This window comes from Rhinolophus sinicus, chromosome 8, assembly GCF_057876585.1.
Source record: "Rhinolophus sinicus isolate RSI-liver-muscle chromosome 8, RSI-T2T, whole genome shotgun sequence".
NCBI lineage: Eukaryota > Metazoa > Chordata > Mammalia > Chiroptera > Rhinolophidae > Rhinolophus > Rhinolophus sinicus.
Window position 1 is genome coordinate 30,645,840 of NC_142508.1, and position 23,472 is coordinate 30,669,311.

Here is a 23,472-nt window from a genome sequence, read left to right on the forward strand (position 1 = left end):
CCTTCTCTCATCCTCTCTCTCACCTCCCTGGGTCAGGAGAGGTGACGTGTAGCCAGTGAAGGGACCGGAGATCGGGCGGGACGCTGGTCGCTGAGGAGGGGCGAGGGCCCGGACGGAAGGCTGTGTGACGAAGGGTGACGGCAGACTGGAGCCGCTGCACCCTGGTGGCACGGGTGGCTCCCCGTGGCTTTGGGCCAGTCGGTGGGGCCGGCCAGTGCCAGGGCCAGGGCCGCGCGTGCCTAGGGCCGGAGGGGCCTGAGAGGACCCTGCGACCCCCTCGCTTGCCACGAGCGGGGGACCGCAGAGCAGCCAGGCGGGTCTGGGGTGGTGGGGCTGGGGGTGGGGGTGAGCGGGGTTGGGGGGGGCGGGGTGTAAGCCGTACGGGGCCCGGGGAGTCCCAGGATGCCAGGGCGCCGAGACTTCTGTCACCGTCAGGGAAGTGACAGAGGCCCGTGGAGCCACGGGTGGCGCGGAGGGGCCTCGCTGCGGGCCAAGAGTAGCCCGCCGCCCACGCCGGCGGCGTCCGGGGGAGGCGGGGAGCAGGCGGGAGGCGCGGCGCCGGCGGAGCCGGCCCGCGAGGAGATGCTCGCCACCCGAGCGGCCCAGCAGCACGGCGCACGCTCACGAGGCAGGCCGGGAGCAGGCTCTTGGGGCGCCGGCAGCCGGGTCCCAGCGTCTACGGCCATACCACCCTGAACGCGCCCGATCTCGTCTGATCTCGGAAGCTAAGCAGGGTCGGGCCTGGTTAGTACTTGGATGGGAGACCGCCTGGGAATACCGGGTGCTGTAGGCTTTTGCTCGCCTCTCCTTTTGCGCCGCCGCCCCGGCGTGGCTCCCTCCGAACCCCTGGCGCCCCTTGCCCCTCTTCTGCCGCCCAGCCAGCCGAAGGTACCCCTGGCCAGCGGCGGGTCAGCCGCCCGGCACTACAAGCTCGCAGCCCGGGCCGCACGCCAGGCCCGTCGGCCCCGGCTCCCCCCCACACCCTCTTCTCAGTCCTCTTCGCTCCCGCAGGCCGACAGCCCGCAGCCCTTCGCCGAGCCGCGGTCGCCGCCGTCGCCGCCGCTGCCATCGCCGCGCTCCCTCCCGCTCCCCGCCCCCGCCGCCCCCAAAGCCCAAGCCCAGGGCTGCCTGCCGGCGCAGGCCTCCACCAGGCTTTCTCCATCCCAGGACGTGCCGGTCCTTTGCACCTCGGCCCGAGCCCAGGGGACGACCATCCCTGTGCCTGCACCTGGGCCCCGAGACACAGGATAGGCGTGTCCTCCGGCAAACGGGATGCCCACCCGCCCCGCCCCACCGGGGGCCTCTGTCTCTGCTGGCAGGCACCTCGCCCCACACCCCCGCGCGCGCGCGCGCGCGCGCGCCCCCTCCCGTCTCCCACAAGAGCCAGGAGCCCTCGGTTCCCGCCGGCCGCAGTGGCCCCGACACACAGGGGAAAAAGAGCCGGGACAAACCAGGGGACGGAGAGAGCAGCACCCCAACACCCCGCACGCCCTCGGGCTCCAGGAGAGACCACCATGTCGGAGCCTGCCGACGAGACGAACGGTTCCTGAAGTGGGGAGTGAGGATTGAGAAGAAAATAGACAAGAGACAAAGATGGGATCGGGAGGGCGAGCAGTTCTGACTAGACTGCTGCGCCTGCTTGATTTTTCAGCATTCTTTTATACAGACAGAAACAGGAAGGTTACATAAAGCGGCTGAGGCAGCAAGTACAGATTAGTTATGTTTTTCCAAAGTTTGGCCCTGACTGTCTTTAGACCTTTTGAGATTGTCCCATTCCCAGAACAGCAGGTGTCTGTTTCTGTTTGTTCTTTATGCTTATCGGAGTTCCCCTCAGCCATCCTCCCAACCTCTGCTTGTAGTTACATTTTCTTAACGCTTGATGCTCCAGCTCCCCGCAATTCCCCCTTTTTTATTTTTTGAGATCGTGCCTGGCTTAGGTGGTCAGTACAGACATTCTCACTTACCCGTCATTGGATATCCTTCATCAAAGCGATCGACTCCTGTCTTAGGTTGTAAGACATCCACTGATCATTACCCGTCATTGGCTACCGATCTCCTTCGGGGTTAGACAGGGGCAGTGGCTTTTGGTTTATTAGCCATGTGGAGCCTTATTTTGTGAATTTCTCCATAAATATCTGTGACTATCCCCATCACAGCTTCTGTGATGCAGGGGAGGAAACATAGTATCAGGAGGATCACAACAGGCGGAATTACAAGGGGAGGGGGGCATAATTTGAAGCATTGAAGAGTATGATGGCAATACATTGTGAAAACTAGAGACAAGTTTGTTGAGAGTATCAGCTATATCGGTGTTTAAAGGAGAGGTCTCTTGCAGTGTCAAGACCTCTTTATGAAACTGGATAAGATCAAGAGTAACATTTTTTTCTTACACGGTCTGTGAGACTCGTACCTCATAGCAGAAAAATGTTTATTCCAATCACCCTTTGTCTGTTAACAGCCGAAGCATAAAGTCCCATGATGTCTTACCTTCTCAGGGTCAAGTCACCCATATTGTAACAGTTCTGTTGAGATAAGTGGAGAGAACTGATCTTCATTGCCCTCATGACTTCTCTCACAATCAGGTGAGAGAGGAAAGCCAGAGACAGCAATGGCTTTTGCCAGGCAGGGGGAAGGGGAGGAAAGGCTCCTTTTTGGATCTTCTAAGGCAGCTCATTGGGGGTCCCCACTCGGTTCCGCCCGGCTTAGGTTGTATCTCCCGTGAGATATCTTACCCGTCTTTGGCTGCAAACCATCTTTGGGGGACCAGACAGAGAGACATAAGGTGTAAACACAAGAATGGAACAGTAGGGGGCGTGGATGGGTATCTACAGATGTCTTCTCTTCTGTGGGCTGTCGCTCATGGTATGGTTTAACACCGACCAGGAATTCACAAAGGTTTTTCTTCCGGACCTGGAGAAATACAAGCAAAGCCTCTTCCCCGTGTTATCTCGCGGGGAGAAGTAGGATCAGCTTCCCCACGTAATATTTTAAACAAAGGTTGTAATTCACCGGTTGTCAACCGCAACTGAGGTCTAATCCAGTTAATGCCTCCCAGTAGCTTTTGGAAATCATTTAACGTTTTTAAACAATCTCGCCGGATTTGTATTTTTTTGAGGCACAATGGCCTGAGGCATTAAACAATATCCCAGATAAGAGTAAGGAGGCACTTGCTGAATTTTTTCTGGGGCTATAACTAGCCCATAATTGTGGAGCTTTTCTTGTAAATGAGCAAAAGCAGCAAGCAACTTTGGTTCACAAGAGTGGGCAAGAAGTATGTCATCCGTGTAGTGGATGATGTAAATATCTGGAAATGTCCTTCGGGTAGGTTTTATTGCAGCTGATACAAGTTTTTGACATAATGTAGGGCTACTAGCCATTCCCTGAGGTAGCACTAGCCAATGATAGCTCTTAAAAGGTTCTTGTAAATTAACGGAAGGAACACTGAAAGCAAATCCAGGGCAGTCATCAGGATTTAAAGGTATAGTATAAAAACAATCTTTGAAGTCCAAAACAATTTTACATGTGTGTTTTGGTGTGGCTGCAGGACAGGGCAAGCCTGTCTGTAAGGCTCCCCTTCATTTCATGGTTTTATTAACTTTTTCTAAATCTTGTCATAATCTCTATCTACCAGATTTTTTTTTTTTTTTTTTTTTTTTTTTTTTTAATAACAAAAATGGGAGAATTCCCGGGAGAATTGGAGGGGGCAATGTGTCCCTTTTTAAGTTGCCCCTGTACTAGCAGCTTGGCGGCTTGAATCTTTTTCGGTTGATAGGGGCCTCGGGCAGTGGATCTAGCCCTGCAACTACACTTGGAGGAGAGCTTCATTGTAACCCAGGCTTCTATTCTGATTGAGATTCTAATAAAGGCCCAGTCTGTTGAGCCTGGACTAATTGCATTTGAACAGAGAGGGAAGTGAGTGCAGCTTGTAATCTTTGCACCTCTGCTTCCCAGGGGGATCCAGTTTGGGTTGATCATTCTCAGAGTATCTGATTCCCTCGTGTTTAGGATCGATCACATCCCTAACCAAATTCCATAAGGAAAAAGTATCTACTGGTACTTCAGAGGGTCCACGAGCATCATAATATCCCTGTAAACGCTCTCTCACCTTTTCCCAAGTTTCTAAGTTTAAAGTCCCTTCTTCGGGGAACCAGGGACATATTTGTACTACAAATTCTAAAAATCGAAGCAACTGTGCTTCACTGGTTTTAACTCCTCTAGCTTTTAGCATGCTCCTTAACATGTGAGTAAACAGCCTTTTACTGTTACCCTGTCCCATTTTATTTTACTCCCGACTATGGTATCTCACCGCTTTCACTAACCTTATTCGACGCGTCTCGTTTGCAAGCGGAGTCCTTCACTGATTCCCCAGTAGTCAGGTCCCTGTTCGGGCGCCACTTGTCGGAGCCTGCCGACGAGACGAACGGTTCCTGAAGTGGGGAGTGAGGATTGAGAGAAAAAATTGGACAAGAGACAAAGATGGGATCGGGAGGGCGAGCAGTTCTGACTGGACTGCTGCGCCTGCTTGATTTTTCAGCATTCTTTTATACAGACAGAAACAAGAAGGTTACATAAAGCGGCTGAGGCAGCAAGTACAGATTAGTTATGTTTCTCCAAAGTTTGGCCCTGACTGTCTTTAGACCTTTTGAGATTGTCCCATTCCCAGAACAGCAGGTGTCTGTTTCTGTTTGTTCTTTATGCTTATCGGAGTTCCCCTCAGCCATCCTCCCAACCTCTGCTTGTAGTTACATTTTCTTAACCCTTGATGCTCCAGCTCCCCACACCACCACAAGGGGAAGAGCAGGCACGCAGGCACACAACCCTCACAACGAGGGTGCCTGGGGCTGCCACTCTCCGCCCGCGGGCGGGACCCTGGGCGGGGCTCGGAGCCCACCGGCACTCCGGAGACCCTGGCGGCCCGCCCCGGGGGCTTTGAGGGTGACTGCCAAAGCCCGGGCACTGCCTCCTTAGCGGAGCCCAGCCCCGGGCTCCACCACACACCGGTGGAGAAGCTGCCACCGCAACACAGCCTCAGTGCGTCCGTCCCAGTCCGTGTCCCAGCCTGTGCGTCCCCCCCACCCTCAACCTCCACCCCCTGTCCGTCTGGCTCTGCGACATGCCTGTTGGGCTGTGGCTCTCGCTCAGGAGCTCTCTCCCCGCGTGCCAGCCCCCTCTTTCTCTGTCTCTGTCCATGTCTCTCTGTACGTCTAGATACATACATGCACATATACGTGTATATTTCCATCTCGCTCCCTCCTCCTCCTCCTCCTCCTCCCCCCCCCCGTTCTGTCTGTCGGTCCCTGTCCTGCGGGGACTCTAGTCCCTCTGCCCGCACAAGAACGCAGGATATGGCGAGGCCAAGAAGGAACACCAACGGAGCCATGGATAGGGGTCTCATAGCACCATTTCTCACGGGCGGCTGGCTCGGAGACACAGCAAGCCGGAGCCGCACGATCCCCAACCTGCCGGCCGCTTCTCTGCCAACCAACCGACCCACCAACCGACCGACACGCCAAGCCGGCCAACTGCAATCCGCGCCCCTCTGCAATTTGCAGTCCACCATCCGCGCTTCCTAGCTTGGCCACCGCAGCTGTACCGGTGGCCTATGGCCAACTGGCAACAGCTGACGGCCAAGCGGTCACAGCTGATGACCGTGCACCACCCGAGGCAGCACCCCTCCACGCGAGGCCCAGAGCCTGGAAACGGCTCTCTGGGACTCTGTCGCCACAGTCCCCGCCTGTCTCTCTCCGCCTCTCTCTTGCTCCGTCTCTGGCCTTCTCTCATCCTCTCTCTCACCTCCCTGGGTCAGGAGAGGTGACGTGTAGCCAGTGAAGGGACCGGAGATCGGGCGGGACGCTGGTCGCTGAGGAGGGGCGAGGGCCCGGACGGAAGGCTGTGTGACGAAGGGTGACGGCAGACTGGAGCCGCTGCACCCTGGTGGCACGGGTGGCTCCCCGTGGCTTTGGGCCAGTCGGTGGGGCCGGCCAGTGCCAGGGCCAGGGCCGCGCGTGCCTAGGGCCGGAGGGGCCTGAGAGGACCCTGCGACCCCCTCGCTTGCCACGAGCGGGGGACCGCAGAGCAGCCAGGCGGGTCTGGGGTGGTGGGGCTGGGGGTGGGGGTGAGCGGGGTTGGGGGGGGCGGGGTGTAAGCCGTACGGGGCCCGGGGAGTCCCAGGATGCCAGGGCGCCGAGACTTCTGTCACCGTCAGGGAAGTGACAGAGGCCCGTGGAGCCACGGGTGGCGCGGAGGGGCCTCGCTGCGGGCCAAGAGTAGCCCGCCGCCCACGCCGGCGGCGTCCGGGGGAGGCGGGGAGCAGGCGGGAGGCGCGGCGCCGGCGGAGCCGGCCCGCGAGGAGATGCTCGCCACCCGAGCGGCCCAGCAGCACGGCGCACGCTCACGAGGCAGGCCGGGAGCAGGCTCTTGGGGCGCCGGCAGCCGGGTCCCAGCGTCTACGGCCATACCACCCTGAACGCGCCCGATCTCGTCTGATCTCGGAAGCTAAGCAGGGTCGGGCCTGGTTAGTACTTGGATGGGAGACCGCCTGGGAATACCGGGTGCTGTAGGCTTTTGCTCGCCTCTCCTTTTGCGCCGCCGCCCCGGCGTGGCTCCCTCCGAACCCCTGGCGCCCCTTGCCCCTCTTCTGCCGCCCAGCCAGCCGAAGGTACCCCTGGCCAGCGGCGGGTCAGCCGCCCGGCACTACAAGCTCGCAGCCCGGGCCGCACGCCAGGCCCGTCGGCCCCGGCTCCCCCCCACACCCTCTTCTCAGTCCTCTTCGCTCCCGCAGGCCGACAGCCCGCAGCCCTTCGCCGAGCCGCGGTCGCCGCCGTCGCCGCCGCTGCCATCGCCGCGCTCCCTCCCGCTCCCCGCCCCCGCCGCCCCCAAAGCCCAAGCCCAGGGCTGCCTGCCGGCGCAGGCCTCCACCAGGCTTTCTCCATCCCAGGACGTGCCGGTCCTTTGCACCTCGGCCCGAGCCCAGGGGACGACCATCCCTGTGCCTGCACCTGGGCCCCGAGACACAGGATAGGCGTGTCCTCCGGCAAACGGGATGCCCACCCGCCCCGCCCCACCGGGGGCCTCTGTCTCTGCTGGCAGGCACCTCGCCCCACACCCCCGCGCGCGCGCGCGCGCGCGCGCCCCCTCCCGTCTCCCACAAGAGCCAGGAGCCCTCGGTTCCCGCCGGCCGCAGTGGCCCCGACACACAGGGGAAAAAGAGCCGGGACAAACCAGGGGACGGAGAGAGCAGCACCCCAACACCCCGCACGCCCTCGGGCTCCAGGAGAGACCACCATGTCGGAGCCTGCCGACGAGACGAACGGTTCCTGAAGTGGGGAGTGAGGATTGAGAAGAAAATAGACAAGAGACAAAGATGGGATCGGGAGGGCGAGCAGTTCTGACTAGACTGCTGCGCCTGCTTGATTTTTCAGCATTCTTTTATACAGACAGAAACAGGAAGGTTACATAAAGCGGCTGAGGCAGCAAGTACAGATTAGTTATGTTTTTCCAAAGTTTGGCCCTGACTGTCTTTAGACCTTTTGAGATTGTCCCATTCCCAGAACAGCAGGTGTCTGTTTCTGTTTGTTCTTTATGCTTATCGGAGTTCCCCTCAGCCATCCTCCCAACCTCTGCTTGTAGTTACATTTTCTTAACGCTTGATGCTCCAGCTCCCCGCAATTCCCCCTTTTTTATTTTTTGAGATCGTGCCTGGCTTAGGTGGTCAGTACAGACATTCTCACTTACCCGTCATTGGATATCCTTCATCAAAGCGATCGACTCCTGTCTTAGGTTGTAAGACATCCACTGATCATTACCCGTCATTGGCTACCGATCTCCTTCGGGGTTAGACAGGGGCAGTGGCTTTTGGTTTATTAGCCATGTGGAGCCTTATTTTGTGAATTTCTCCATAAATATCTGTGACTATCCCCATCACAGCTTCTGTGATGCAGGGGAGGAAACATAGTATCAGGAGGATCACAACAGGCGGAATTACAAGGGGAGGGGGGCATAATTTGAAGCATTGAAGAGTATGATGGCAATACATTGTGAAAACTAGAGACAAGTTTGTTGAGAGTATCAGCTATATCGGTGTTTAAAGGAGAGGTCTCTTGCAGTGTCAAGACCTCTTTATGAAACTGGATAAGATCAAGAGTAACATTTTTTTCTTACACGGTCTGTGAGACTCGTACCTCATAGCAGAAAAATGTTTATTCCAATCACCCTTTGTCTGTTAACAGCCGAAGCATAAAGTCCCATGATGTCTTACCTTCTCAGGGTCAAGTCACCCATATTGTAACAGTTCTGTTGAGATAAGTGGAGAGAACTGATCTTCATTGCCCTCATGACTTCTCTCACAATCAGGTGAGAGAGGAAAGCCAGAGACAGCAATGGCTTTTGCCAGGCAGGGGGAAGGGGAGGAAAGGCTCCTTTTTGGATCTTCTAAGGCAGCTCATTGGGGGTCCCCACTCGGTTCCGCCCGGCTTAGGTTGTATCTCCCGTGAGATATCTTACCCGTCTTTGGCTGCAAACCATCTTTGGGGGACCAGACAGAGAGACATAAGGTGTAAACACAAGAATGGAACAGTAGGGGGCGTGGATGGGTATCTACAGATGTCTTCTCTTCTGTGGGCTGTCGCTCATGGTATGGTTTAACACCGACCAGGAATTCACAAAGGTTTTTCTTCCGGACCTGGAGAAATACAAGCAAAGCCTCTTCCCCGTGTTATCTCGCGGGGAGAAGTAGGATCAGCTTCCCCACGTAATATTTTAAACAAAGGTTGTAATTCACCGGTTGTCAACCGCAACTGAGGTCTAATCCAGTTAATGCCTCCCAGTAGCTTTTGGAAATCATTTAACGTTTTTAAACAATCTCGCCGGATTTGTATTTTTTTGAGGCACAATGGCCTGAGGCATTAAACAATATCCCAGATAAGAGTAAGGAGGCACTTGCTGAATTTTTTCTGGGGCTATAACTAGCCCATAATTGTGGAGCTTTTCTTGTAAATGAGCAAAAGCAGCAAGCAACTTTGGTTCACAAGAGTGGGCAAGAAGTATGTCATCCGTGTAGTGGATGATGTAAATATCTGGAAATGTCCTTCGGGTAGGTTTTATTGCAGCTGATACAAGTTTTTGACATAATGTAGGGCTACTAGCCATTCCCTGAGGTAGCACTAGCCAATGATAGCTCTTAAAAGGTTCTTGTAAATTAACGGAAGGAACACTGAAAGCAAATCCAGGGCAGTCATCAGGATTTAAAGGTATAGTATAAAAACAATCTTTGAAGTCCAAAACAATTTTACATGTGTGTTTTGGTGTGGCTGCAGGACAGGGCAAGCCTGTCTGTAAGGCTCCCCTTCATTTCATGGTTTTATTAACTTTTTCTAAATCTTGTCATAATCTCTATCTACCAGATTTTTTTTTTTTTTTTTTTTTTAATAACAAAAATGGGAGAATTCCCGGGAGAATTGGAGGGGGCAATGTGTCCCTTTTTAAGTTGCTCCTGTACTAGCAGCTTGGCGGCTTGAATCTTTTTCGGTTGAAAGGGGCCTCGGGCAGTGGATCTAGCCCTGCAACTACACTTGGAGGAGAGCTTCATTGTAACCCAGGCTTCTATTCTGATTGAGATTCTAATAAAGGCCCAGTCTGTTGAGCCTGGACTAATTGCATTTGAACAGAGAGGGAAGTGAGTGCAGCTTGTAATCTTTGCACCTCTGCTTCCCAGGGGGATCCAGTTTGGGTTGATCATTCTCAGAGTATCTGATTCCCTCGTGTTTAGGATCGATCACATCCCTAACCAAATTCCATAAGGAAAAAGTATCTACTGGTACTTCAGAGGGTCCACGAGCATCATAATATCCCTGTAAACGCTCTCTCACCTTTTCCCAAGTTTCTAAGTTTAAAGTGCCTTCTTCGGGGAACCAGGGACATATTTGTACTACAAATTCTAAAAATCGAAGCAACTGTGCTTCACTGGTTTTAACTCCTCTAGCTTTTAGCATGCTCCTTAACATGTGAGTAAACAGCCTTTTACTGTTACCCTGTCCCATTTTATTTTACTCCCGACTATGGTATCTCACCGCTTTCACTAACCTTATTCGACGCGTCTCGTTTGCAAGCGGAGTCCTTCACTGATTCCCCAGTAGTCAGGTCCCTGTTCGGGCGCCACTTGTCGGAGCCTGCCGACGAGACGAACGGTTCCTGAAGTGGGGAGTGAGGATTGAGAGAAAAAATTGGACAAGAGACAAAGATGGGATCGGGAGGGCGAGCAGTTCTGACTGGACTGCTGCGCCTGCTTGATTTTTCAGCATTCTTTTATACAGACAGAAACAAGAAGGTTACATAAAGCGGCTGAGGCAGCAAGTACAGATTAGTTATGTTTCTCCAAAGTTTGGCCCTGACTGTCTTTAGACCTTTTGAGATTGTCCCATTCCCAGAACAGCAGGTGTCTGTTTCTGTTTGTTCTTTATGCTTATCGGAGTTCCCCTCAGCCATCCTCCCAACCTCTGCTTGTAGTTACATTTTCTTAACCCTTGATGCTCCAGCTCCCCACACCACCACAAGGGGAAGAGCAGGCACGCAGGCACACAACCCTCACAACGAGGGTGCCTGGGGCTGCCACTCTCCGCCCGCGGGCGGGACCCTGGGCGGGGCTCGGAGCCCACCGGCACTCCGGAGACCCTGGCGGCCCGCCCCGGGGGCTTTGAGGGTGACTGCCAAAGCCCGGGCACTGCCTCCTTAGCGGAGCCCAGCCCCGGGCTCGACCACACACCGGTGGAGAAGCTGCCACCGCAACACAGCCTCAGTGCGTCCGTCCCAGTCCGTGTCCCAGCCTGTGCGTCCCCCCCACCCTCAACCTCCACCCCCTGTCCGTCTGGCTCTGCGACATGCCTGTTGGGCTGTGGCTCTCGCTCAGGAGCTCTCTCCCCGCGTGCCAGCCCCCTCTTTCTCTGTCTCTGTCCATGTCTCTCTGTACGTCTAGATACATACATGCACATATACGTGTATATTTCCATCTCGCTCCCTCCTCCTCCTCCTCCTCCTCCCCCCCCCCCCGTTCTGTCTGTCGGTCCCTGTCCTGCGGGGACTCTAGTCCCTCTGCCCGCACAAGAACGCAGGATATGGCGAGGCCAAGAAGGAACACCAACGGAGCCATGGATAGGGGTCTCATAGCACCATTTCTCACGGGCGGCTGGCTCGGAGACACAGCAAGCCGGAGCCGCACGATCCCCAACCTGCCGGCCGCTTCTCTGCCAACCAACCGACCCACCAACCGACCGACACGCCAAGCCGGCCAACTGCAATCCGCGCCCCTCTGCAATTTGCAGTCCACCATCCGCGCTTCCTAGCTTGGCCACCGCAGCTGTACCGGTGGCCTATGGCCAACTGGCAACAGCTGACGGCCAAGCGGTCACAGCTGATGACCGTGCACCACCCGAGGCAGCACCCCTCCACGCGAGGCCCAGAGCCTGGAAACGGCTCTCTGGGACTCTGTCGCCACAGTCCCCGCCTGTCTCTCTCCGCCTCTCTCTTGCTCCGTCTCTGGCCTTCTCTCATCCTCTCTCTCACCTCCCTGGGTCAGGAGAGGTGACGTGTAGCCAGTGAAGGGACCGGAGATCGGGCGGGACGCTGGTCGCTGAGGAGGGGCGAGGGCCCGGACGGAAGGCTGTGTGACGAAGGGTGACGGCAGACTGGAGCCGCTGCACCCTGGTGGCACGGGTGGCTCCCCGTGGCTTTGGGCCAGTCGGTGGGGCCGGCCAGTGCCAGGGCCAGGGCCGCGCGTGCCTAGGGCCGGAGGGGCCTGAGAGGACCCTGCGACCCCCTCGCTTGCCACGAGCGGGGGACCGCAGAGCAGCCAGGCGGGTCTGGGGTGGTGGGGCTGGGGGTGGGGGTGAGCGGGGTTGGGGGGGCGGGGTGTAAGCCGTACGGGGCCCGGGGAGTCCCAGGATGCCAGGGCGCCGAGACTTCTGTCACCGTCAGGGAAGTGACAGAGGCCCGTGGAGCCACGGGTGGCGCGGAGGGGCCTCGCTGCGGGCCAAGAGTAGCCCGCCGCCCACGCCGGCGGCGTCCGGGGGAGGCGGGGAGCAGGCGGGAGGCGCGGCGCCGGCGGAGCCGGCCCGCGAGGAGATGCTCGCCACCCGAGCGGCCCAGCAGCACGGCGCACGCTCACGAGGCAGGCCGGGAGCAGGCTCTTGGGGCGCCGGCAGCCGGGTCCCAGCGTCTACGGCCATACCACCCTGAACGCGCCCGATCTCGTCTGATCTCGGAAGCTAAGCAGGGTCGGGCCTGGTTAGTACTTGGATGGGAGACCGCCTGGGAATACCGGGTGCTGTAGGCTTTTGCTCGCCTCTCCTTTTGCGCCGCCGCCCCGGCGTGGCTCCCTCCGAACCCCTGGCGCCCCTTGCCCCTCTTCTGCCGCCCAGCCAGCCGAAGGTACCCCTGGCCAGCGGCGGGTCAGCCGCCCGGCACTACAAGCTCGCAGCCCGGGCCGCACGCCAGGCCCGTCGGCCCCGGCTCCCCCCCACACCCTCTTCTCAGTCCTCTTCGCTCCCGCAGGCCGACAGCCCGCAGCCCTTCGCCGAGCCGCGGTCGCCGCCGTCGCCGCCGCTGCCATCGCCGCGCTCCCTCCCGCTCCCCGCCCCCGCCGCCCCCAAAGCCCAAGCCCAGGGCTGCCTGCCGGCGCAGGCCTCCACCAGGCTTTCTCCATCCCAGGACGTGCCGGTCCTTTGCACCTCGGCCCGAGCCCAGGGGACGACCATCCCTGTGCCTGCACCTGGGCCCCGAGACACAGGATAGGCGTGTCCTCCGGCAAACGGGATGCCCACCCGCCCCGCCCCACCGGGGGCCTCTGTCTCTGCTGGCAGGCACCTCGCCCCACACCCCCGCGCGCGCGCGCGCGCCCCCTCCCGTCTCCCACAAGAGCCAGGAGCCCTCGGTTCCCGCCGGCCGCAGTGGCCCCGACACACAGGGGAAAAAGAGCCGGGACAAACCAGGGGACGGAGAGAGCAGCACCCCAACACCCCGCACGCCCTCGGGCTCCAGGAGAGACCACCATGTCGGAGCCTGCCGACGAGACGAACGGTTCCTGAAGTGGGGAGTGAGGATTGAGAAGAAAATAGACAAGAGACAAAGATGGGATCGGGAGGGCGAGCAGTTCTGACTAGACTGCTGCGCCTGCTTGATTTTTCAGCATTCTTTTATACAGACAGAAACAGGAAGGTTACATAAAGCGGCTGAGGCAGCAAGTACAGATTAGTTATGTTTTTCCAAAGTTTGGCCCTGACTGTCTTTAGACCTTTTGAGATTGTCCCATTCCCAGAACAGCAGGTGTCTGTTTCTGTTTGTTCTTTATGCTTATCGGAGTTCCCCTCAGCCATCCTCCCAACCTCTGCTTGTAGTTACATTTTCTTAACGCTTGATGCTCCAGCTCCCCGCAATTCCCCCTTTTTTATTTTTTGAGATCGTGCCTGGCTTAGGTGGTCAGTACAGACATTCTCACTTACCCGTCATTGGATATCCTTCATCAAAGCGATCGACTCCTGTCTTAGGTTGTAAGACATCCACTGATCATTACCCGTCATTGGCTACCGATCTCCTTCGGGGTTAGACAGGGGCAGTGGCTTTTGGTTTATTAGCCATGTGGAGCCTTATTTTGTGAATTTCTCCATAAATATCTGTGACTATCCCCATCACAGCTTCTGTGATGCAGGGGAGGAAACATAGTATCAGGAGGATCACAACAGGCGGAATTACAAGGGGAGGGGGGCATAATTTGAAGCATTGAAGAGTATGATGGCAATACATTGTGAAAACTAGAGACAAGTTTGTTGAGAGTATCAGCTATATCGGTGTTTAAAGGAGAGGTCTCTTGCAGTGTCAAGACCTCTTTATGAAACTGGATAAGATCAAGAGTAACATTTTTTTCTTACACGGTCTGTGAGACTCGTACCTCATAGCAGAAAAATGTTTATTCCAATCACCCTTTGTCTGTTAACAGCCGAAGCATAAAGTCCCATGATGTCTTACCTTCTCAGGGTCAAGTCACCCATATTGTAACAGTTCTGTTGAGATAAGTGGAGAGAACTGATCTTCATTGCCCTCATGACTTCTCTCACAATCAGGTGAGAGAGGAAAGCCAGAGACAGCAATGGCTTTTGCCAGGCAGGGGGAAGGGGAGGAAAGGCTCCTTTTTGGATCTTCTAAGGCAGCTCATTGGGGGTCCCCACTCGGTTCCGCCCGGCTTAGGTTGTATCTCCCGTGAGATATCTTACCCGTCTTTGGCTGCAAACCATCTTTGGGGGACCAGACAGAGAGACATAAGGTGTAAACACAAGAATGGAACAGTAGGGGGCGTGGATGGGTATCTACAGATGTCTTCTCTTCTGTGGGCTGTCGCTCATGGTATGGTTTAACACCGACCAGGAATTCACAAAGGTTTTTCTTCCGGACCTGGAGAAATACAAGCAAAGCCTCTTCCCCGTGTTATCTCGCGGGGAGAAGTAGGATCAGCTTCCCCACGTAATATTTTAAACAAAGGTTGTAATTCACCGGTTGTCAACCGCAACTGAGGTCTAATCCAGTTAATGCCTCCCAGTAGCTTTTGGAAATCATTTAACGTTTTTAAACAATCTCGCCGGATTTGTATTTTTTTGAGGCACAATGGCCTGAGGCATTAAACAATATCCCAGATAAGAGTAAGGAGGCACTTGCTGAATTTTTTCTGGGGCTATAACTAGCCCATAATTGTGGAGCTTTTCTTGTAAATGAGCAAAAGCAGCAAGCAACTTTGGTTCACAAGAGTGGGCAAGAAGTATGTCATCCGTGTAGTGGATGATGTAAATATCTGGAAATGTCCTTCGGGTAGGTTTTATTGCAGCTGATACAAGTTTTTGACATAATGTAGGGCTACTAGCCATTCCCTGAGGTAGCACTAGCCAATGATAGCTCTTAAAAGGTTCTTGTAAATTAACGGAAGGAACACTGAAAGCAAATCCAGGGCAGTCATCAGGATTTAAAGGTATAGTATAAAAACAATCTTTGAAGTCCAAAACAATTTTACATGTGTGTTTTGGTGTGGCTGCAGGACAGGGCAAGCCTGTCTGTAAGGCTCCCCTTCATTTCATGGTTTTATTAACTTTTTCTAAATCTTGTCATAATCTCTATCTACCAGATTTTTTTTTTTTTTTTTTTTAATAACAAAAATGGGAGAATTCCCGGGAGAATTGGAGGGGGCAATGTGTCCCTTTTTAAGTTGCCCCTGTACTAGCAGCTTGGCGGCTTGAATCTTTTTCGGTTGATAGGGGCCTCGGGCAGTGGATCTAGCCCTGCAACTACACTTGGAGGAGAGCTTCATTGTAACCCAGGCTTCTATTCTGATTGAGATTCTAATAAAGGCCCAGTCTGTTGAGCCTGGACTAATTGCATTTGAACAGAGAGGGAAGTGAGTGCAGCTTGTAATCTTTGCACCTCTGCTTCCCAGGGGGATCCAGTTTGGGTTGATCATTCTCAGAGTATCTGATTCCCTCGTGTTTAGGATCGATCACATCCCTAACCAAATTCCATAAGGAAAAAGTATCTACTGGTACTTCAGAGGGTCCACGAGCATCATAATATCCCTGTAAACGCTCTCTCACCTTTTCCCAAGTTTCTAAGTTTAAAGTCCCTTCTTCGGGGAACCAGGGACATATTTGTACTACAAATTCTAAAAATCGAAGCAACTGTGCTTCACTGGTTTTAACTCCTCTAGCTTTTAGCATGCTCCTTAACATGTGAGTAAACAGCCTTTTACTGTTACCCTGTCCCATTTTATTTTACTCCCGACTATGGTATCTCACCGCTTTCACTAACCTTATTCGACGCGTCTCGTTTGCAAGCGGAGTCCTTCACTGATTCCCCAGTAGTCAGGTCCCTGTTCGGGCGCCACTTGTCGGAGCCTGCCGACGAGACGAACGGTTCCTGAAGTGGGGAGTGAGGATTGAGAGAAAAAATTGGACAAGAGACAAAGATGGGATCGGGAGGGCGAGCAGTTCTGACTGGACTGCTGCGCCTGCTTGATTTTTCAGCATTCTTTTATACAGACAGAAACAAGAAGGTTACATAAAGCGGCTGAGGCAGCAAGTACAGATTAGTTATGTTTCTCCAAAGTTTGGCCCTGACTGTCTTTAGACCTTTTGAGATTGTCCCATTCCCAGAACAGCAGGTGTCTGTTTCTGTTTGTTCTTTATGCTTATCGGAGTTCCCCTCAGCCATCCTCCCAACCTCTGCTTGTAGTTACATTTTCTTAACCCTTGATGCTCCAGCTCCCCACACCACCACAAGGGGAAGAGCAGGCACGCAGGCACACAACCCTCACAACGAGGGTGCCTGGGGCTGCCACTCTCCGCCCGCGGGCGGGACCCTGGGCGGGGCTCGGAGCCCACCGGCACTCCGGAGACCCTGGCGGCCCGCCCCGGGGGCTTTGAGGGTGACTGCCAAAGCCCGGGCACTGCCTCCTTAGCGGAGCCCAGCCCCGGGCTCCACCACACACCGGTGGAGAAGCTGCCACCGCAACACAGCCTCAGTGCGTCCGTCCCAGTCCGTGTCCCAGCCTGTGCGTCCCCCCCACCCTCAACCTCCACCCCCTGTCCGTCTGGCTCTGCGACATGCCTGTTGGGCTGTGGCTCTCGCTCAGGAGCTCTCTCCCCGCGTGCCAGCCCCCTCTTTCTCTGTCTCTGTCCATGTCTCTCTGTACGTCTAGATACATACATGCACATATACGTGTATATTTCCATCTCGCTCCCTCCTCCTCCTCCTCCTCCTCCCCCCCCCCCGTTCTGTCTGTCGGTCCCTGTCCTGCGGGGACTCTAGTCCCTCTGCCCGCACAAGAACGCAGGATATGGCGAGGCCAAGAAGGAACACCAACGGAGCCATGGATAGGGGTCTCATAGCACCATTTCTCACGGGCGGCTGGCTCGGAGACACAGCAAGCCGGAGCCGCACGATCCCCAACCTGCCGGCCGCTTCTCTGCCAACCAACCGACCCACCAACCGACCGACACGCCAAGCCGGCCAACTGCAATCCGCGCCCCTCTGCAATTTGCAGTCCACCATCCGCGCTTCCTAGCTTGGCCACCGCAGCTGTACCGGTGGCCTATGGCCAACTGGCAACAGCTGACGGCCAAGCGGTCACAGCTGATGACCGTGCACCACCCGAGGCAGCACCCCTCCACGCGAGGCCCAGAGCCTGGAAACGGCTCTCTGGGACTCTGTCGCCACAGTCCCCGCCTGTCTCTCTCCGCCTCTCTCTTGCTCCGTCTCTGGCCTTCTCTCATCCTCTCTCTCACCTCCCTGGGTCAGGAGAGGTGACGTGTAGCCAGTGAAGGGACCGGAGATCGGGCGGGACGCTGGTCGCTGAGGAGGGGCGAGGGCCCGGACGGAAGGCTGTGTGACGAAGGGTGACGGCAGACTGGAGCCGCTGCACCCTGGTGGCACGGGTGGCTCCCCGTGGCTTTGGGCCAGTCGGTGGGGCCGGCCAGTGCCAGGGCCAGGGCCGCGCGTGCCTAGGGCCGGAGGGGCCTGAGAGGACCCTGCGACCCCCTCGCTTGCCACGAGCGGGGGACCGCAGAGCAGCCAGGCGGGTCTGGGGTGGTGGGGCTGGGGGTGGGGGTGAGCGGGGTTGGGGGGGGCGGGGTGTAAGCCGTACGGGGCCCGGGGAGTCCCAGGATGCCAGGGCGCCGAGACTTCTGTCACCGTCAGGGAAGTGACAGAGGCCCGTGGAGCCACGGGTGGCGCGGAGGGGCCTCGCTGCGGGCCAAGAGTAGCCCGCCGCCCACGCCGGCGGCGTCCGGGGGAGGCGGGGAGCAGGCGGGAGGCGCGGCGCCGGCGGAGCCGGCCCGCGAGGAGATGCTCGCCACCCGAGCGGCCCAGCAGCACGGCGCACGCTCACGAGGCAGGCCGGGAGCAGGCTCTTGGGGCGCCGGCAGCCGGGTCCCAGCGTCTACGGCCATACCACCCTGAACGCGCCCGATCTCGTCTGATCTCGGAAGCTAAGCAGGGTCGGGCCTGGTTAGTACTTGGATGGGAGACCGCCTGGGAATACCGGGTGCTGTAGGCTTTTGCTCGCCTCTCCTTTTGCGCCGCCGCCCCGGCGTGGCTCCCTCCGAACCCCTGGCGCCCCTTGCCCCTCTTCTGCCGCCCAGCCAGCCGAAGGTACCCCTGGCCAGCGGCGGGTCAGCCGCCCGGCACTACAAGCTCGCAGCCCGGGCCGCACGCCAGGCCCGTCGGCCCCGGCTCCCCCCCACACCCTCTTCTCAGTCCTCTTCGCTCCCGCAGGCCGACAGCCCGCAGCCCTTCGCCGAGCCGCGGTCGCCGCCGTCGCCGCCGCTGCCATCGCCGCGCTCCCTCCCGCTCCCCGCCCCCGCCGCCCCCAAAGCCCAAGCCCAGGGCTGCCTGCCGGCGCAGGCCTCCACCAGGCTTTCTCCATCCCAGGACGTGCCGGTCCTTTGCACCTCGGCCCGAGCCCAGGGGACGACCATCCCTGTGCCTGCACCTGGGCCCCGAGACACAGGATAGGCGTGTCCTCCGGCAAACGGGATGCCCACCCGCCCCGCCCCACCGGGGGCCTCTGTCTCTGCTGGCAGGCACCTCGCCCCACACCCCCGCGCGCGCGCGCGCGCGCGCGCCCCCTCCCGTCTCCCACAAGAGCCAGGAGCCCTCGGTTCCCGCCGGCCGCAGTGGCCCCGACACACAGGGGAAAAAGAGCCGGGACAAACCAGGGGACGGAGAGAGCAGCACCCCAACACCCCGCACGCCCTCGGGCTCCAGGAGAGACCACCATGTCGGAGCCTGCCGACGAGACGAACGGTTCCTGAAGTGGGGAGTGAGGATTGAGAAGAAAATAGACAAGAGACAAAGATGGGATCGGGAGGGCGAGCAGTTCTGACTAGACTGCTGCGCCTGCTTGATTTTTCAGCATTCTTTTATACAGACAGAAACAGGAAGGTTACATAAAGCGGCTGAGGCAGCAAGTACAGATTAGTTATGTTTTTCCAAAGTTTGGCCCTGACTGTCTTTAGACCTTTTGAGATTGTCCCATTCCCAGAACAGCAGGTGTCTGTTTCTGTTTGTTCTTTATGCTTATCGGAGTTCCCCTCAGCCATCCTCCCAACCTCTGCTTGTAGTTACATTTTCTTAACGCTTGATGCTCCAGCTCCCCGCAATTCCCCCTTTTTTATTTTTTGAGATCGTGCCTGGCTTAGGTGGTCAGTACAGACATTCTCACTTACCCGTCATTGGATATCCTTCATCAAAGCGATCGACTCCTGTCTTAGGTTGTAAGACATCCACTGATCATTACCCGTCATTGGCTACCGATCTCCTTCGGGGTTAGACAGGGGCAGTGGCTTTTGGTTTATTAGCCATGTGGAGCCTTATTTTGTGAATTTCTCCATAAATATCTGTGACTATCCCCATCACAGCTTCTGTGATGCAGGGGAGGAAACATAGTATCAGGAGGATCACAACAGGCGGAATTACAAGGGGAGGGGGGCATAATTTGAAGCATTGAAGAGTATGATGGCAATACATTGTGAAAACTAGAGACAAGTTTGTTGAGAGTATCAGCTATATCGGTGTTTAAAGGAGAGGTCTCTTGCAGTGTCAAGACCTCTTTATGAAACTGGATAAGATCAAGAGTAACATTTTTTTCTTACACGGTCTGTGAGACTCGTACCTCATAGCAGAAAAATGTTTATTCCAATCACCCTTTGTCTGTTAACAGCCGAAGCATAAAGTCCCATGATGTCTTACCTTCTCAGGGTCAAGTCACCCATATTGTAACAGTTCTGTTGAGATAAGTGGAGAGAACTGATCTTCATTGCCCTCATGACTTCTCTCACAATCAGGTGAGAGAGGAAAGCCAGAGACAGCAATGGCTTTTGCCAGGCAGGGGGAAGGGGAGGAAAGGCTCCTTTTTGGATCTTCTAAGGCAGCTCATTGGGGGTCCCCACTCGGTTCCGCCCGGCTTAGGTTGTATCTCCCGTGAGATATCTTACCCGTCTTTGGCTGCAAACCATCTTTGGGGGACCAGACAGAGAGACATAAGGTGTAAACACAAGAATGGAACAGTAGGGGGCGTGGATGGGTATCTACAGATGTCTTCTCTTCTGTGGGCTGTCGCTCATGGTATGGTTTAACACCGACCAGGAATTCACAAAGGTTTTTCTTCCGGACCTGGAGAAATACAAGCAAAGCCTCTTCCCCGTGTTATCTCGCGGGGAGAAGTAGGATCAGCTTCCCCACGTAATATTTTAAACAAAGGTTGTAATTCACCGGTTGTCAACCGCAACTGAGGTCTAATCCAGTTAATGCCTCCCAGTAGCTTTTGGAAATCATTTAACGTTTTTAAACAATCTCGCCGGATTTGTATTTTTTTGAGGCACAATGGCCTGAGGCATTAAACAATATCCCAGATAAGAGTAAGGAGGCACTTGCTGAATTTTTTCTGGGGCTATAACTAGCCCATAATTGTGGAGCTTTTCTTGTAAATGAGCAAAAGCAGCAAGCAACTTTGGTTCACAAGAGTGGGCAAGAAGTATGTCATCCGTGTAGTGGATGATGTAAATATCTGGAAATGTCCTTCGGGTAGGTTTTATTGCAGCTGATACAAGTTTTTGACATAATGTAGGGCTACTAGCCATTCCCTGAGGTAGCACTAGCCAATGATAGCTCTTAAAAGGTTCTTGTAAATTAACGGAAGGAACACTGAAAGCAAATCCAGGGCAGTCATCAGGATTTAAAGGTATAGTATAAAAACAATCTTTGAAGTCCAAAACAATTTTACATGTGTGTTTTGGTGTGGCTGCAGGACAGGGCAAGCCTGTCTGTAAGGCTCCCCTTCATTTCATGGTTTTATTAACTTTTTCTAAATCTTGTCATAATCTCTATCTACCAGATTTTTTTTTTTTTTTTTTTTTTTTTTTTTTTTTAATAACAAAAATGGGAGAATTCCCGGGAGAATTGGAGGGGGCAATGTGTCCCTTTTTAAGTTGCCCCTGTACTAGCAGCTTGGCGGCTTGAATCTTTTTCGGTTGATAGGGGCCTCGGGCAGTGGATCTAGCCCTGCAACTACACTTGGAGGAGAGCTTCATTGTAACCCAGGCTTCTATTCTGATTGAGATTCTAATAAAGGCCCAGTCTGTTGAGCCTGGACTAATTGCATTTGAACAGAGAGGGAAGTGAGTGCAGCTTGTAATCTTTGCACCTCTGCTTCCCAGGGGGATCCAGTTTGGGTTGATCATTCTCAGAGTATCTGATTCCCTCGTGTCTAGGATCGATCACATCCCTAACCAAATTCCATAAGGAAAAAGTATCTACTGGTACTTCAGAGGGTCCACGAGCATCATAATATCCCTGTAAACGCTCTCTCACCTTTTCCCAAGTTTCTAAGTTTAAAGTCCCTTCTTCGGGGAACCAGGGACATATTTGTACTACAAATTCTAAAAATCGAAGCAACTGTGCTTCACTGGTTTTAACTCCTCTAGCTTTTAGCATGCTCCTTAACATGTGAGTAAACAGCCTTTTACTGTTACCCTGTCCCATTTTATTTTACTCCCGACTATGGTATCTCACCGCTTTCACTAACCTTATTCGACGCGTCTCGTTTGCAAGCGGAGTCCTTCACTGATTCCCCAGTAGTCAGGTCCCTGTTCGGGCGCCACTTGTCGGAGCCTGCCGACGAGACGAACGGTTCCTGAAGTGGGGAGTGAGGATTGAGAGAAAAAATTGGACAAGAGACAAAGATGGGATCGGGAGGGCGAGCAGTTCTGACTGGACTGCTGCGCCTGCTTGATTTTTCAGCATTCTTTTATACAGACAGAAACAAGAAGGTTACATAAAGCGGCTGAGGCAGCAAGTACAGATTAGTTATGTTTCTCCAAAGTTTGGCCCTGACTGTCTTTAGACCTTTTGAGATTGTCCCATTCCCAGAACAGCAGGTGTCTGTTTCTGTTTGTTCTTTATGCTTATCGGAGTTCCCCTCAGCCATCCTCCCAACCTCTGCTTGTAGTTACATTTTCTTAACCCTTGATGCTCCAGCTCCCCACACCACCACAAGGGGAAGAGCAGGCACGCAGGCACACAACCCTCACAACGAGGGTGCCTGGGGCTGCCACTCTCCGCCCGCGGGCGGGACCCTGGGCGGGGCTCGGAGCCCACCGGCACTCCGGAGACCCTGGCGGCCCGCCCCGGGGGCTTTGAGGGTGACTGCCAAAGCCCGGGCACTGCCTCCTTAGCGGAGCCCAGCCCCGGGCTCCACCACACACCGGTGGAGAAGCTGCCACCGCAACACAGCCTCAGTGCGTCCGTCCCAGTCCGTGTCCCAGCCTGTGCGTCCCCCCCACCCTCAACCTCCACCCCCTGTCCGTCTGGCTCTGCGACATGCCTGTTGGGCTGTGGCTCTCGCTCAGGAGCTCTCTCCCCGCGTGCCAGCCCCCTCTTTCTCTGTCTCTGTCCATGTCTCTCTGTACGTCTAGATACATACATGCACATATACGTGTATATTTCCATCTCGCTCCCTCCTCCTCCTCCTCCTCCTCCCCCCCCCCCGTTCTGTCTGTCGGTCCCTGTCCTGCGGGGACTCTAGTCCCTCTGCCCGCACAAGAACGCAGGATATGGCGAGGCCAAGAAGGAACACCAACGGAGCCATGGATAGGGGTCTCATAGCACCATTTCTCACGGGCGGCTGGCTCGGAGACACAGCAAGCCGGAGCCGCACGATCCCCAACCTGCCGGCCGCTTCTCTGCCAACCAACCGACCCACCAACCGACCGACACGCCAAGCCGGCCAACTGCAATCCGCGCCCCTCTGCAATTTGCAGTCCACCATCCGCGCTTCCTAGCTTGGCCACCGCAGCTGTACCGGTGGCCTATGGCCAACTGGCAACAGCTGACGGCCAAGCGGTCACAGCTGATGACCGTGCACCACCCGAGGCAGCACCCCTCCACGCGAGGCCCAGAGCCTGGAAACGGCTCTCTGGGACTCTGTCGCCACAGTCCCCACCTGTCTCTCTCCGCCTCTCTCTTGCTCCGTCTCTGGCCTTCTCTCATCCTCTCTCTCACCTCCCTGGGTCAGGAGAGGTGACGTGTAGCCAGTGAAGGGACCGGAGATCGGGCGGGACGCTGGTCGCTGAGGAGGGGCGAGGGCCCGGACGGAAGGCTGTGTGACGAAGGGTGACGGCAGACTGGAGCCGCTGCACCCTGGTGGCACGGGTGGCTCCCCGTGGCTTTGGGCCAGTCGGTGGGGCCGGCCAGTGCCAGGGCCAGGGCCGCGCGTGCCTAGGGCCGGAGGGGCCTGAGAGGACCCTGCGACCCCCTCGCTTGCCACGAGCGGGGGACCGCAGAGCAGCCAGGCGGGTCTGGGGTGGTGGGGCTGGGGGTGGGGGTGAGCGGGGTTGGGGGGGGCGGGGTGTAAGCCGTACGGGGCCCGGGGAGTCCCAGGATGCCAGGGCG

General features: G+C 56.1%; 4 non-coding genes across 4 annotated transcripts; all 4 read left to right on the forward strand.

Annotated features, from left to right (window-relative positions):
• The first annotated feature begins 674 nt into the window (after positions 1–674).
• LOC148757441 (5S ribosomal RNA) lies at positions 675–793 on the forward strand. Its single transcript, XR_016022270.1, has one exon. It is a non-coding gene; the product is annotated as a 5S ribosomal RNA (ribosomal RNA).
• A 5,651-nt stretch (positions 794–6,444) lies between these two features.
• On the forward strand, positions 6,445–6,563 carry LOC148757442 (5S ribosomal RNA). Its single transcript, XR_016022271.1, has one exon. It is a non-coding gene; the product is annotated as a 5S ribosomal RNA (ribosomal RNA).
• Positions 6,564–12,206: 5,643 nt separating this feature from the next.
• Positions 12,207–12,325, forward strand: LOC148757443 (5S ribosomal RNA). The gene has a single exon (XR_016022272.1). It is a non-coding gene; the product is annotated as a 5S ribosomal RNA (ribosomal RNA).
• Positions 12,326–17,960: 5,635 nt separating this feature from the next.
• Positions 17,961–18,079, forward strand: LOC148757444 (5S ribosomal RNA). Its single transcript, XR_016022273.1, has one exon. It is a non-coding gene; the product is annotated as a 5S ribosomal RNA (ribosomal RNA).
• Positions 18,080–23,472: the final 5,393 nt, after the last annotated feature.